Source organism: Lycium ferocissimum, chromosome 10 (genome assembly GCF_029784015.1).
Source record: "Lycium ferocissimum isolate CSIRO_LF1 chromosome 10, AGI_CSIRO_Lferr_CH_V1, whole genome shotgun sequence".
Lineage (NCBI taxonomy): Eukaryota > Viridiplantae > Streptophyta > Magnoliopsida > Solanales > Solanaceae > Lycium > Lycium ferocissimum.
The window spans coordinates 2,699,448-2,713,187 of NC_081351.1; the positions used below are offsets into that span (position 1 = coordinate 2,699,448).

Consider the following 13,740-nt stretch of genomic DNA (forward strand, 5'->3'; position numbering starts at 1 on the left):
TAGGACATGCGACTCACATATAAAGTACTAAGGCCATGTATCATATGTATTTTGCAGAACTTTGCATAAAGGATACAAACCTTAATAAAGGCAGAACTTCCAGTGATAAGTTTATTAAGGTTTTGCAGTAAATATGAATAAGACGACTTACAAATTTGTTAGTGAACAAGAACCAGGTAAAAAGAAAAAGAGATGAGGCTATTAAAAGTCAACAAAACAATGATGAAAAGTATACGGTGATGAAAATGGGTGGAAGAAACTCTCTGCTCCTTGTGCTCTTATTTGCTGGTTTCTCCAATTTCTCCCAAGCAACGTTAGTTACTTCAACAGAACCCCATGTTTTCAGATCCTTCAGAATCAACCAAACAACAACATCCAAACAAATGTTTGTAATAAAAACTATAATAATCACTGTGAGAAAAAGGTTCTGGTCATTTCTTTACTACTCATCATCCTCTAAGCATCATTCTTCTTCCCTTCGTCAAGAAAGCTGAGAAAAACATCGGCTATGTTGGAAGGTAAGACAAATTTCCCCGTATACATTGCAATGTCATCTTCCTCTTTAGAGTCATGGAGAAGCTAAACAAAGAAGATTAAAGAAATTATGAAGCTACAACAAAGATTGTATAAAACAAATGTCAAGATAACAGTTTTGATCATATTTTACCTTGATGACCATAAAGCCAATCTCGTGAACACAACTTAGCTTCTGCATTCTTGGGTAAAATAGAGGTTTGAAATTTTCCAATAACGCGACCTCCAACACTAAAAGCGGACTTGGATGAAACACTGGTGATAGGAATACTTAACAAATCACGTGCCATCAATGAGAGTTCCGGATATTTAATCCTATTATCCTTCCAAAATTTAAGCACATCTAAATTTTCATTTCCTTTGCGAACCAACACAGGCTCTTCCAAGTACAAACTTAGTTGTGCCATTTCCTTGATATTAAGATCCTCACTATCTATCGCTTCGCTTATCATCGTATGAATTTTCCAAACTTTATGAAAATACACATTGGCAGTAGGATATTGACTCCCTGAAAACAAAGTAGTGACATCATAGAAAGGCCTCAAAAACTTAGCAATCCTTTCAACATTAATCCAATCCTCTTTAGGAGGACAACATTTAAACTGACTATCAAGTACCTTAAAATCAGAAAATGCTCGACGGTAAGGTATAGCACTATCAAGCATCAAATATGTAGAATTCCACTTAGTCGGTACATCTTGACGCAATTTCCCTTTCAACTTTATGCCAAGGTTCTTGATATACTCTACAAACTTTATAATTCTTGACTCGGAGCCTTTAACATACTTTACACTTTCTCTAACGTTAAATATGGCGAGCTCAATTGTTTCCAAACTTGCGTTGACTACCAAATTTAAAATGTGGTTTGCACATCGAATATGCACAAATTTTCCATTGCAAAGTAAAGAATCCAAAGAACTTAAAATGTTCAATCAATCTATCTACAACACCTTAATTATATCGCGCATTATCTAACGTTATAGAAAATATCTTCTTCTCAATTCCCCATTCTTTAAGCATATTGATCAATTTTGGACCTATAACGGCACCAGTATAGGGAGGAGGAACATGACGAAATATCAAAAATTTCTTTTGCAAAACCCAATCTATATCAACATAATGAGCGAACACACCATAACCATTTTGGATGAGTGAACTCCATAAATCAGTTGTCAAGCATATCCTACTTGGAATAAGTGCAAGTTCATTCTTGAGTATTTCTTTTTGATTTTGATACAACTTACTAACGTCAGCTCTTGCAGTATTTTTTGAAAAAGGTCTTAACGGGGATTCAAAAATTCGTGCAACTCCCAAATCCCTTTCATGCTCCACAAAACAAAACGGGTAGTTGTGTCTAACTATAGCCTTTCTTACCTTATCACGATATTGTTTGTGATTTATTGGCACAACTTGAGAGGCTGCTTCTTTTAGGTGTTTAGCTCGATGGTGATTTAAATTTGTAGTTCCCGAAGTTGAGTCAGCCATAAAAACATCTCCACAAGTTTTGCATTTTGCCCTTAATCTATTATCTGTATTACTATCCTTTGGCAACTTCTCATAACCCTCCCACGGTGTAGATTTATTTTTTTGTCATTTTGATGAACTTGAAAAGCTCTCTTGAGTCACTTCATTACACGCTTCAGTATGATCCATAAGACTACCTACAAAAAAAGAAAGAACCTCTTAGCATATATTCCAAGTATACTGTTGTAATAACATATTCCAGAGATACATAAATCAAGAACTAATTCAATTCACTTCCCCAATAACCAACTTTGACAATGATTTTCCAGCACCCACAAAAAAATAGCAGCAACCCACAAATGATGCCAAAAAAAAAAAAAAAACAATAACACTGAAAAAAGAAAAGAAAAAATAGAACCCAAGAGAAAATCGAAGTGAAAATCATATGCCTTTTGTCATCTTTATGTCTCAAATACACTCATGATTTATCATATAAATATGCAAACATATGTATGCTGGCATTTCTTTGTTTCTCTTAAAAAAAAAAAAAAAAATCGAACCATGGGTATGTTGAAATTTCACCAACCTGGGTATGTTGAATAAAGTGTGGAAGGGGAGAGAGAAAGAGGAAGATGAATAAAGTAGAGAAAGAGGAAGTCTGAAATGACTAATAATTTAGGGGTTTTCAACAGTTGGACTTGGGCCATATTTCGGCCCCATATTGGGCTGAAATGACAATCAATTAAAAAATGGGTTCTGATGAATGGGCTAAAAATCAGCCCAGTGCTAATTATCTTGTGCTCAACTCATAAAATTTTGGACGGATTGGTTGGGTCATCACGTTTTGGGCCAGAATTGACACCCCTAATATCATATAAATTAAGACCGAGGGAGCATTTGTTATAAGGGATGAAAATTAAACAGCACTAAAAAATGGGGTCACCAGTGCAATGACCCTTGAAGGACTAGAATATATGATGGGGGTCGTCGGCCCATGCCTTTTACCGGGCCAGAACAATCCAGTCCATTAAAACATAAATACTGACATAAAACCTCTCCCTAGGGTTTTTCTTGCTTCCTATAAATACACCTGATAACCCCCTCTTCAACCATAACTCTACCTTTTGTCTGCTGTCTCCGGTGTTCTCTCTTACTCATGAATTAGTTTCTCATGAGTTCTCGTTTTTTTTTTTTTTTTTTTTTTAAAAGAAAATCATTAGATGCCTAATATTGCAATTCCTTGATCGAACTCATTGAAGAATTGGTCATGGGATCTATCATTAGGCGATATGCAAACAATGCATATATATCTATTCCTATATATATGTGTCTACCTTTAGCTCCGAACTATCCCTTTTCTAATAGGATTTTTCGGTGACAATGTAGATACATCTTTCTTTCTTTATTTATTTTTCTTTAAATAATTTGTTTTATTGGATCTTTCAACTCGGTTATGATGTGTAAGAATGATGAAGAAGTCATTCGGATTCCCACTGAATTAATACGTGATTACTACAACCAGCTACTTCTGACTTACACATCATAATAATCTGAATCTCCCTCTTTTCTCTTTATTTCATTTTATGTGTTTATCTTGTTTTTGTTTTACTTTCTTCGATTTCTTTAAATTGAAATTTTCAAAGAAAAAAGGCCGGTGATGTAAGGATATATTTGCTACTCTTGATGGGAATTTATCAAATTTCCATCTGATGATTATTTATCCACCAAGATCTCTGAGGCCTTATTTTTAAATTGTTTTCTTTTTAAAATATAAGGTTTTATTGTTAGTGTGGTTGCATTTATGGGGCAAGTGCTTTCAAATTTTGACGAATTTTTTCCCAAGAAATAGTTAATATTTATAAGTAGATATGATACATGCTTCATCTCTTTCAATTTAGGTGTTTTAAATGTATACTATATCAAGTATCTTTTTAAATTTTTTTATTTTGAACAGATTTAAAGAGAAATTAGGACTCTAATCTGTTAAATGGTTAATGTAAAAGCTACATAGATAGTTTTCAGAAATAAGTGGTATATGTAAAAGCTACATAGATAGTAAATAGTTCATTCTAATTTTTATTGGCATATTACTCATGAATTACAAGGGAATTGATTACAATCTAAATTCTAATGTGAAAAATAGAAATACTTGCATTAATTCTTGTATCCTATACTCTTAACCTAGTACTACAACAATAACATACCAACATATGAATAATTACTTTCTCCATCGAATAATCCGAATCATCCTTTTTTTTTTTTATTGGTGACAATGTAGATATCTATTTTTGCTCTTACTTGAACTATTTATTTTATTTGATCTTTCAAAAATTAACGACATTCGGACTGTTTCGATTATGATGTGTAAGGGTGATGAAAGAAATCATTCGGATTCCCACTGATATACATGATTACTACAACCAGCTACTTCTGACTTATCACAATCATAATCGAGTTCCCTTTACTCTTTATTTAATTTTTTCTAATTTTGTTATTTTCTTTGAATCAATATTTACAAAGAAAAATGGCCGGTGATGTAAGAAAAATTTGCTACTCTTGAAGAAAATTTATTAACTTTTCGTGTGATATCATCCTTATCCACCAAGATCCCTGAGGCCTCATGTTGCCTTTTGGTTTTGGGTTTCAATATCAAGATTTTCTCTCATTAGTTCCTAAACTCGTAATGTTACCAACTTCACGCACCTCACTCCCAAACTCTTAAAACAGGACATTTCAAAATAGAAAACCGTTTAATAAAATAAACTCTAAAAAGATAATATATTAAAATAGAAAAATATTATTATCTGATTTACACCGTGTTGTAAAAGGCGTATGACCCGTCGAAGATGCGAAAATATTTAGCTAACAAAAGGCAAGTAGTTAACATTCCTAAATCCTTTATAAAATGCATCACTATTCTAAATAAAAGAATTCTCGCAAGAATAAGTGGAAAAAATATATTCAATTTTTCAAATTTTAACTCAATTCAGAAAAATTACATAGTAAAGTCATTAATCTTCTTTTTATTTCAACAAAAGTGTCTCAAACTTGTACATATTCTAACTTACATTTTCCTTACTAAAGACTTTGAATTAAAATAGTTCTTATTCTTTAATATAAAACACTAACAACCATTTAACTATACAAAATAGTACAAGTTTAGTTCGATCCTAATTGTGGTATTACACGATAACGAAACATAGAATTATAACTGGTACTGTTAGAAATGACAAAAAAAAAAAAAAAAAAAATTCATTTCATCAGTGCTAAAATGAAAAAGAATATGAAATTAGCTTATATGTACTTCATTTATTTTGTAACTTAGGAGTTCAAGTATAAAACAATCTGCCCTATTTATTCATTTTATGAGTAATTATTATTTTGATCGTTTTAACTTAGTTGTTAGTTTCTTACAATAACAACATAGTGTCCATCAGTCCAATTTTTCAATAAATAAATCAAATAATGTCCATCTTACGAGACAATAAAGTCTCAACTCTTCGCTAAAGTGCACCGAAGGGCGATGACACGTCGGAGGAAGCCGCCTCCATCGGAAAAACCCACTTCACCTCCTCCTGAGGAAGAAGATACACACGAAGAATGATAGATTACCCCAACTGATGGAATTATGCAAACCCTAGGTCCTATGCAATTCGCTCAATGGTTAGTGAGGAGAGGGAGTTCACCCACGGTATTCCAGCACGCTCCATTGTCGAAGGAGCAGAGATGACCACCTACTTAAGCTCATAAGCCTCCTTCCCCTGCGGTGCTGAAGTTGTTGTCACATAAGGAGCTTCCACCATCACCTATGGAAAATGAAACACCGCTGGCAGTGGTAGAGCCAGGAATTTAACAAAGGGTGTGCAAATTTTCTTCTCACTTGTGTTAAGGGTGTGCAAAATTAAATATGTACTCATAATAGTTAATATTTAACCTATATACACCGCGTAATTTTTCAGCGAATGGTATGCACCTGACCACCCTTCGCCTAAGATGGCTCCATCCATGACCGCTGGAATTGGAAGGAGAGACGATTACAACAACAAGATCTTCTGGTGAGATAAAACCTTCCATGGAGGACGTGGTGAGTGGACATCGGTCTTTACGACAAGGAATACAACTGAGCTACTATCCCCCAGCGTTGTAGGATGGGGTCAAGGTAAGCAAACTAAACCCTAAGAGAGTTAGGGAGCAAACTACTAAATGGAAAGTGGCTTTAATAGGATATATTGTAATAGGTGGTAATCTCAAGTTCAAAGAAATGGTTCGATTTATCTATGTAGTCTGGAACTTTGTTTCTACTCCATAGGTCTATCTACACGATGACGGGTATTGCATATTTAGATTTGATTGTGAAGAGGAGAAGGCCAAAGTGCTCAGTGAAGGGCCACTCACTTTCAATCATCGACCTATGATCTTACAGGACTGAAAACTTGATTTTCACTTGCTAACTGAGCCTAAATTGACGCTTCCAATTTGGGTTACATTCTAAAATCTGCATGTTTAGTTTTGGGACCTTGAGAATTTGGGAAGGATTGCTAGGTGTATTAGATAAACTATATGCACACATAAGCTAACAACTCAAAGGCATAGGATATCATACACAAGAATGCTGATAGATATTGATATATCCATTTCTTTACCTAAGGATCTAGTGATTGAAGATCCAGCTGGGTGCTATAGAGACCAAGTAGTAGATTATGAATATAGGCCTCTCTTCTGCCAGGATTGTTGTCATTTAGGGCATGAGAGTGGGAGTTATAAAGTGCCTATGAATCCATGACCTGAGAATAAACAACCACCTAAAAAAAAAGCAGCAGCAAAGACATGAATGACATGCTAAACCTGGAGAACAGGTGATTGAAAAGGACCAAATCCAAAGCAACTTGTAGATGGTGATGGTGATGGTCAACAGAGACAAACAATAGCTGAAACTGCTGCTCAAAATTCTACAAATGAAGCTGAACAAGTGACAGAGACTAGTGGAGATGGGATTGCTGAAACTCTAAATGCTGTAACAGATGGGATCAACAATGAAGAAGTGCAAGACCCTGCATATAACGACCACCCGGTCGTTATGGGAAATTAGGATTCCGTTGGGAATTTCGAGGCCGCGGCTGGATTCGTAGGGCGTCTTTTTGTATGTGTGCATGTTTTATGTTGTGTTTTTGAGGCCTTGGATGAGATGTGGGGTGATAGGGGGAAAAACTAGACAAAATCGAGCTCACTGCCCCAAATGTACCGCCCCGTGGCGGTGGAAGTCTTCTTTGCGGCGAAATGCCATTATACGAGTACGTGGACCGGCCCCCTTGACCATCCATTTCCTTGGTGGCCGGCGCCTTGCGAGCAATACCTCTATGGCGGCACCGCTATAGCGGTGGATGGACCGCCGCTTGCCGTCGCTGAGGTTTCGTGGTGGGTGACGGCCCATAGAGGTACCCATTGCGAGCGAGCGTGATGCCATTTGTGGCGGTCGACGTAAAGCGTTAGCAAATTTATATACTCAGTTTTATTCTCTTTTCACAAAATACCAACACACTTCCCAACAAGCACCGAGAGAGAATTTTCAAGCTAGGGTAAGATAAATTTGTGAGGTAAGTTCCATTGCTTTCCATGCTCTATCATTCCATTCTCCTTTATTATTCTAATCATCTTCATGGGTCTTTAATTGAGGAATTGATGTAGAAACCTTAGGATGTCAATAAACCTTCTAAACTTGATGGGTTATGGTCATTATTGCTTAGTTATCATTTAAATGTATTGTTTAGTTGCTATTTGTCATAAATTGAACATTTAGAATCATAAACTAAGTGATTGGAGACCCAGGGTTCTATAAAAATTGTGTCTTTGCCATAGAAACTGCTTGTAATGGGAATATTTGATAGAATGTTGTATAAATTGATGGTAAATGAATATTTGATAGATTGTTTATCACCTAGAAAATCATCCACCCTTAGAATGGGGGAAGGGAAGGGTATTCTTGCTTTGGTATTTATAAATTGAGCAATGTGACTCATTGAGCCTTCTATTTCTAGACCGTGAACGTACTGAGGCGTTAAGGAAAGGAAAGGCTGTAGCAAAGTAGCCTGCGTGTTCCGGCTCTACGTTGAGGTAGGTTACGGTCTCAAGTTAGACCTTGGTTAGTTGATTGTATTTTTTTTTGTGATTTCCTTAAGAGAAAGCATTTTTAGTTTTCATGCATGATATTGTATGGTTAAGCTCCTATGTGAATGCGAATTGAGTGTTTGTGTAGGCTTCGTGCCATTATTACTGTGTGATTGAATCTGTAGTGGATGTATTGTGATGAGAAGCTAATATAATCTTCTCGATGGTATGGTGATATGAAATGAGGAGTTGAGTATTGATGTCTTGAAAGGTAAGAAACAACGTTACGCTAAGAGGTATGGAAAGGCATATATGTGACCTAGATTATGGGCTCGTGGTCCGATGTTAGTTCCGGAAATGAGAGGTACATTGATTATGTCCCGTGTTCGAGGTTCGTTTCGGAGAGGAGGTTTGCGCTCGGGTCTGAGTAGTGGATCCGGAACGAGTGGTACATGGACACCATGGGTCCCGTGCAGGTCATGACTACTGAGCTAAGACATCAACTAGCATGAATGTACAACGAGTGAGGTTATTGTGGTAAATTTATTTTCGTTGTGGCTTACGTGATTATTGTGGTAAATTTATTTCCGTTGTGGCTTACATGATTGTGATGCTTGACATCTTGGTGATTTGATTGTGATTGTCCTTGGTTGACTTGCTGTGATTTATTGATATTCATGTACATTGATGGCTTGTTTATTCTATTGATTTTACGAAAGATGCATGATACTAATCTTAGTCGGCCTATGATATGTACAGTTACATAGTGTTTGTCTTGATACTACCTTCTGCATTCTTTTGAGTCGGATTGTGATACAAAGTGATTCGTCCTCACATCTAGTGTGGAGGATATTTGTTGACGATTTTGGGGTGAGCTTCTTCCCGTACCGAGGGGCACTTTGAAGATCTTCTTGTTATGATGTCTTTTCGTACTCTGGACATTATGGATTACTTAATTGTTAGATTTTAGTTCTTAGACATGTTTTAGATTAGAGTCCTGTACGATGACTTTCGAATTTTGGGGATTGTAATAGTTAGAACTTCCGCATTTATTTCAGCATTTATGGCATGATTTACTTGTTCTTTTGATGTTAAATGAGTAATAATTGTTTAGCTTGGTTAATATAAAACCAGATCAATTGGATGTGTGTCTTGTATGTTGGTTCTCCCACTAGGATTTAGATGGATGTCAGTCATAGCGGGTTGGGTCGTGACACTGCAACAGTTAAGAAAATGAAAGCCAAAGGTAAGAAGAAGATTGTGGAACACTCAAAGAAAAGAGCACTTATGCATGATCTAGCATTTGACATGGAAATGGTTGCACATCTGCTTAGTCATAATCTTACTCAGGCCTTGAGAATCCATACAAATAAATCCACTAATAATGCGGTGAAAGGAAGTAAATAGATGGTTAAACATTCCTCAAAATTGTGTGCTCACTGAATATAGAGGGCTCAATAGGAAATCAACTCAAAGTGAAAGGAAGCTAGGGGATGAGGCGGGTGGTTGCTACTATCTACCCATTCAATCCCAATGGTAGAATATGGTTGTGGTGGAAGAACCATGCAGTAAGGGTCACAATCTTGATCTATAAAACTCAGGCTGTCCACTGCTTTGTGGAAGATAGAAACTATCTGCTAGCTATATGTCTACCCTTCCCCCCGAATACATAGGCAAAGACCACATCGGGACTACCAACCACCCTCGATGACCACTCTTCCTCCCGAATGGCTAGGCTAACCCCACTAGGATCCATAGAGACTACCATTTCTCTCGAGTAGCTAGGCCAAACATAAACAATCGAAATCATGGCTTATTAGCCGAATTACAATCATAACATAGAAGCCGAATCATTCATTATGAATTATGTCATCATCCCATTAATCGAGGTATACCAATGTCATTAATCAATTTAGAAACCAAGTTCAAATCATTAATCAATTTCAATTCAATGGACGTTCATAGGAAAAAACACATCAAATATCTAAGCCTCCGAAATCACGTTTTTTGAAGCATCCCATATAGGGTAAAATGATGTTCAAGGTTCAATGCTATATATATATATATATATATATATATATATGGTTTAATGCGGGCTTGTTCTTCATTCACGCAAACCTTCCTAAAGAAAGCATTTTTAAAGGTTGAATTACAATCATAGCATAGAAGCCGAATCATTCATTATGTATTATGTTCGTCATCCCGTTTATAGGGGTATACATTAATTGATTTAGAAACCAAGTTCACATCATTAATCAATTTCAATTCAACGAAACCCGTTCATCAGGCAAAACACATCAAATATTATAGCTTTCAAATTCACATTCGAAGCATTCCATATAGGGGTAAATAATATTCAAAATTCAAAGCTTTATAATTTACTTTCAATCATTCCTTAATAGGGGAAATCACGGATACATATATATATATATATATAAACACACACACACACACACACATATAAGGTTTAATGGGGGTTTGTCCCTCACACACACAAACCTTGTTAAAAAATTATTTTTAAAGGTTGAAAAGTATGTTAAAAAAAAGACATACCTCAATTTCCGCGAAAACGCAAGCAATCGCAATCCTCTTCATTCAACAACCGTTCTACAATCAATTTTAATCACAAGTTTAGAACTTTATTCAATTCTACGAGTTTTGTCAAGCCCCAGATCCCTGGGGAGGAGACTGACACTTAGTATCTTACTTGACCGAGCGTACCAACCTGTAACTCATGAAATCTAAACACATACAGAGACATCTAGGCCAACAAGGCCGAACTTTATAACATTTTGTAACGTCTTAGGACAACAAGGCCGAAACTCATGATAACGTGTAAATGGGTGACTGTATCAACTAAATTGGAATCAATTCAAAAGATATATATACATATATACGGGTGGACAAGGCCACCATGGATGCCAACAACTAAGCAAAGAAAAAGAGGTATATACAAGGACCGACAAGGCAAACCCGTGTGCACATCAGACCCACAGGCCTACCCATCATGTCTATATATACCACATGACTCCAAAACTTCGTTTGGCAACTCCGGATGATATGAGCTACCAATCCAAGGCCGAACTCTAGAACAACGCCTCTTGAGGAGGCCTATCTATTTGCCTGTCAAGACTTGCAGCATGAAATGTAGCGCCCCAACAAAATGGACGTCAATACGAAATGTAGGGCAATTGAATAACTATCAATTGAAACTGAATTGATACACATGAGCAACTAAATGTAACTGAGAGTCAAGGATAATCTGAGGGTATACTTACCTACTTCTTACTTATATCATATAAATAATACAATAGTACCGTACCTGGTCATATAAGGCTTGGTGTGTATATCATACCGTACCCGGCCATATAAGGCTCGGTGTGAATATCATTTTGTACCCTGCCATATAAGGCTCGGTGTGAATGCACAATAGTGCCATACCCAATCGATTATAACTCAGTGGTGTGTAATAATATTGTACAACTGTATACATACACTCTCTGTCTTTTCATGTAACTTGGAACAAGTATTAGAGGGCGAGTATGAACTCCCGATGAGGGGTACTATGATACAAATGATATAGGACAATATTAGTAGGATATTTTATGAACAACTCTTCTTTTGAACGTTTCTTTCGGGAATCGTTATAGATACGAATTCATGCCAACAAAGAGATAGGGAATAGCCATGACATACCTTTCATCGACTTACTCGACATCAACGATGAAATCAGTCTGTACAACACTTCAATCTACAATAAATGAGAACAGGACTAACGTCAAACTAAGGAAAACTAACATACGACACGTCGAGCAACAAACTCGGGTTGCAAATAACTAAACAATGCTTCACTATGACCTTTCCTCCCTTCAAAGCATACATCACCACTACCAACACAAATATAAGTTCTTCCACCAATTTACAGCCATATTACCTCACAAGAACAACTTCAAAAAAGCCCAACAAGACACAACAACTCATAAACAACTTTCGATGCCAATTTGTAAGTTCTTACTCAAATAACATAGCCATGGATTAGATGAACTCAAATAAATATAGGAGAAGGGAAGTCTAGCCTCAAAACAGCAAAAACAACACTTAATTCAAGATTGCTTCAACTTTAAGGGACTTTTAAATCAACTACAACAAGAAGAACTACGATCTACTAGCACCACGGGATTCCCAACGCAAGATTTACGTTTTTTACCTTTGGATTTACTCTTGGATCGTACAAGAACTCTTGGGGAGTGTTTTAGGGGTGTATGGGAGCTGTGGAGGTCGAAAATGACATATGGAATAATAGCCACCGCTTCAACAATATATATACTAAAATCCACCGTCCAAAAATACGGTTTGACTTATGGGATCGTATTTCATAATTACGGTCCGTATTTTAGATCGTATTTCGGACCGTATTTCATACAACATCTTTCCAACTTTTTGCTTAGTAGTTACAGTCAGACCCTGTACAAAAATGGTCCATAGAAATTATATAGGGTCCGTACTTTCAACCATTTTTCACATCATTAGTCGGCTTCTGACGAAACTTATCTTCTTCGATTCGTTTAACCTCTAAACCTTCCAACACATACTAAACATGGTTTTAAATACTTATAACCTTTGGAATAAATTTCTCTCTGAGCCTATGTCGACTAACGTACTACGTATCGTAACATACGAAAATACAAGATGTAATAGTTTTTCTCCCTAATTCGAAAACTAGGGCTTTTCAAGCCTCAAAATGTGTCCTTGATCGCTTTATGAATCGTTCATGGATTCTAATCCATAGGATAATCTACACTAGTATAAATCCCTTCAATAACATCAAAAAAATTGAAGGTCATACCTTTTAGAAGAAGTCCCAAACGTCCTTTCTTCTTCTTTCTTTGAGTTTTCAATAATCTAGGGATAAGGAAGATGAACTCGTGTTAAACAAGGTTGGACTTGATGTAGAATTCATAGAGATTAATCAAAAAATTACCTTAGGGTTTGAGAGAGGTCCTTAGGGTTCTTTTCCTCCAAAGGTTCGTCCGAAATGAAGTGGAGAAAAGTTATAATGAAGTTATAAACTTATAAAGTTCGGAACCATAAAAAGTGTGCCCTCGCGCCACTCTTGCATCGCAAAGCCATCGCGAGGCACCTCCCTTGTGAAACCTTTCCATTGAAAAGGTGGTGCAGCAGGCCAAAAATCAGTAGAAAGGTGAAAAACTCTCCTCACCTTTGCGACGCAAGGGTGCCATGATTGCAGATAGCGTTCAGTCAATAGGGCATAACTTCTAGCACAGAGCTCCAATTGACCTGGTCCATATATGGTTGGAATGGTATTTCAAAGGACTACAGCTTTCATGTCTTAAGTTTTCTCAATTTCCCAATGGATTCTCACATATTCTGGCTGGAAGCCAGACTTCTATCGAATCTTACACTCCTCACTATTCGTCATGATCTTAAAACAATTAATCTCAACCAAACTAACCTCGATAGGACTTCATAAAGATAAAATGTCATATTATCACTCTCTTAAAGGTTTCACACTCAGCTCGAATTACATTTCACGTGATCCATGAGGGACTCATGAGGTCCATGTTGTTACACCTCTCACTTCTACGATGATTGAATCGTAAGTAGACTAACGTAGAT

At 36.5% G+C, this 13,740-nt stretch overlaps 4 non-coding genes across 4 annotated transcripts; all 4 read left to right on the forward strand.

The window, feature by feature from the left end:
* The first annotated feature begins 3,458 nt into the window (after positions 1-3,458).
* LOC132035681 (small nucleolar RNA R12) lies at positions 3,459-3,535 on the forward strand. Its single transcript, XR_009409401.1, has one exon. It is a non-coding gene; the product is annotated as a small nucleolar RNA R12 (small nucleolar RNA).
* A 112-nt stretch (positions 3,536-3,647) lies between these two features.
* LOC132035646 (small nucleolar RNA SNORD24) lies at positions 3,648-3,739 on the forward strand. Its single transcript, XR_009409368.1, has one exon. It is a non-coding gene; the product is annotated as a small nucleolar RNA SNORD24 (small nucleolar RNA).
* A 623-nt stretch (positions 3,740-4,362) lies between these two features.
* On the forward strand, positions 4,363-4,437 carry LOC132035680 (small nucleolar RNA R12). The gene has a single exon (XR_009409400.1). It is a non-coding gene; the product is annotated as a small nucleolar RNA R12 (small nucleolar RNA).
* Positions 4,438-4,524: 87 nt separating this feature from the next.
* On the forward strand, positions 4,525-4,616 carry LOC132035647 (small nucleolar RNA SNORD24). The gene has a single exon (XR_009409369.1). It is a non-coding gene; the product is annotated as a small nucleolar RNA SNORD24 (small nucleolar RNA).
* Positions 4,617-13,740: the final 9,124 nt, after the last annotated feature.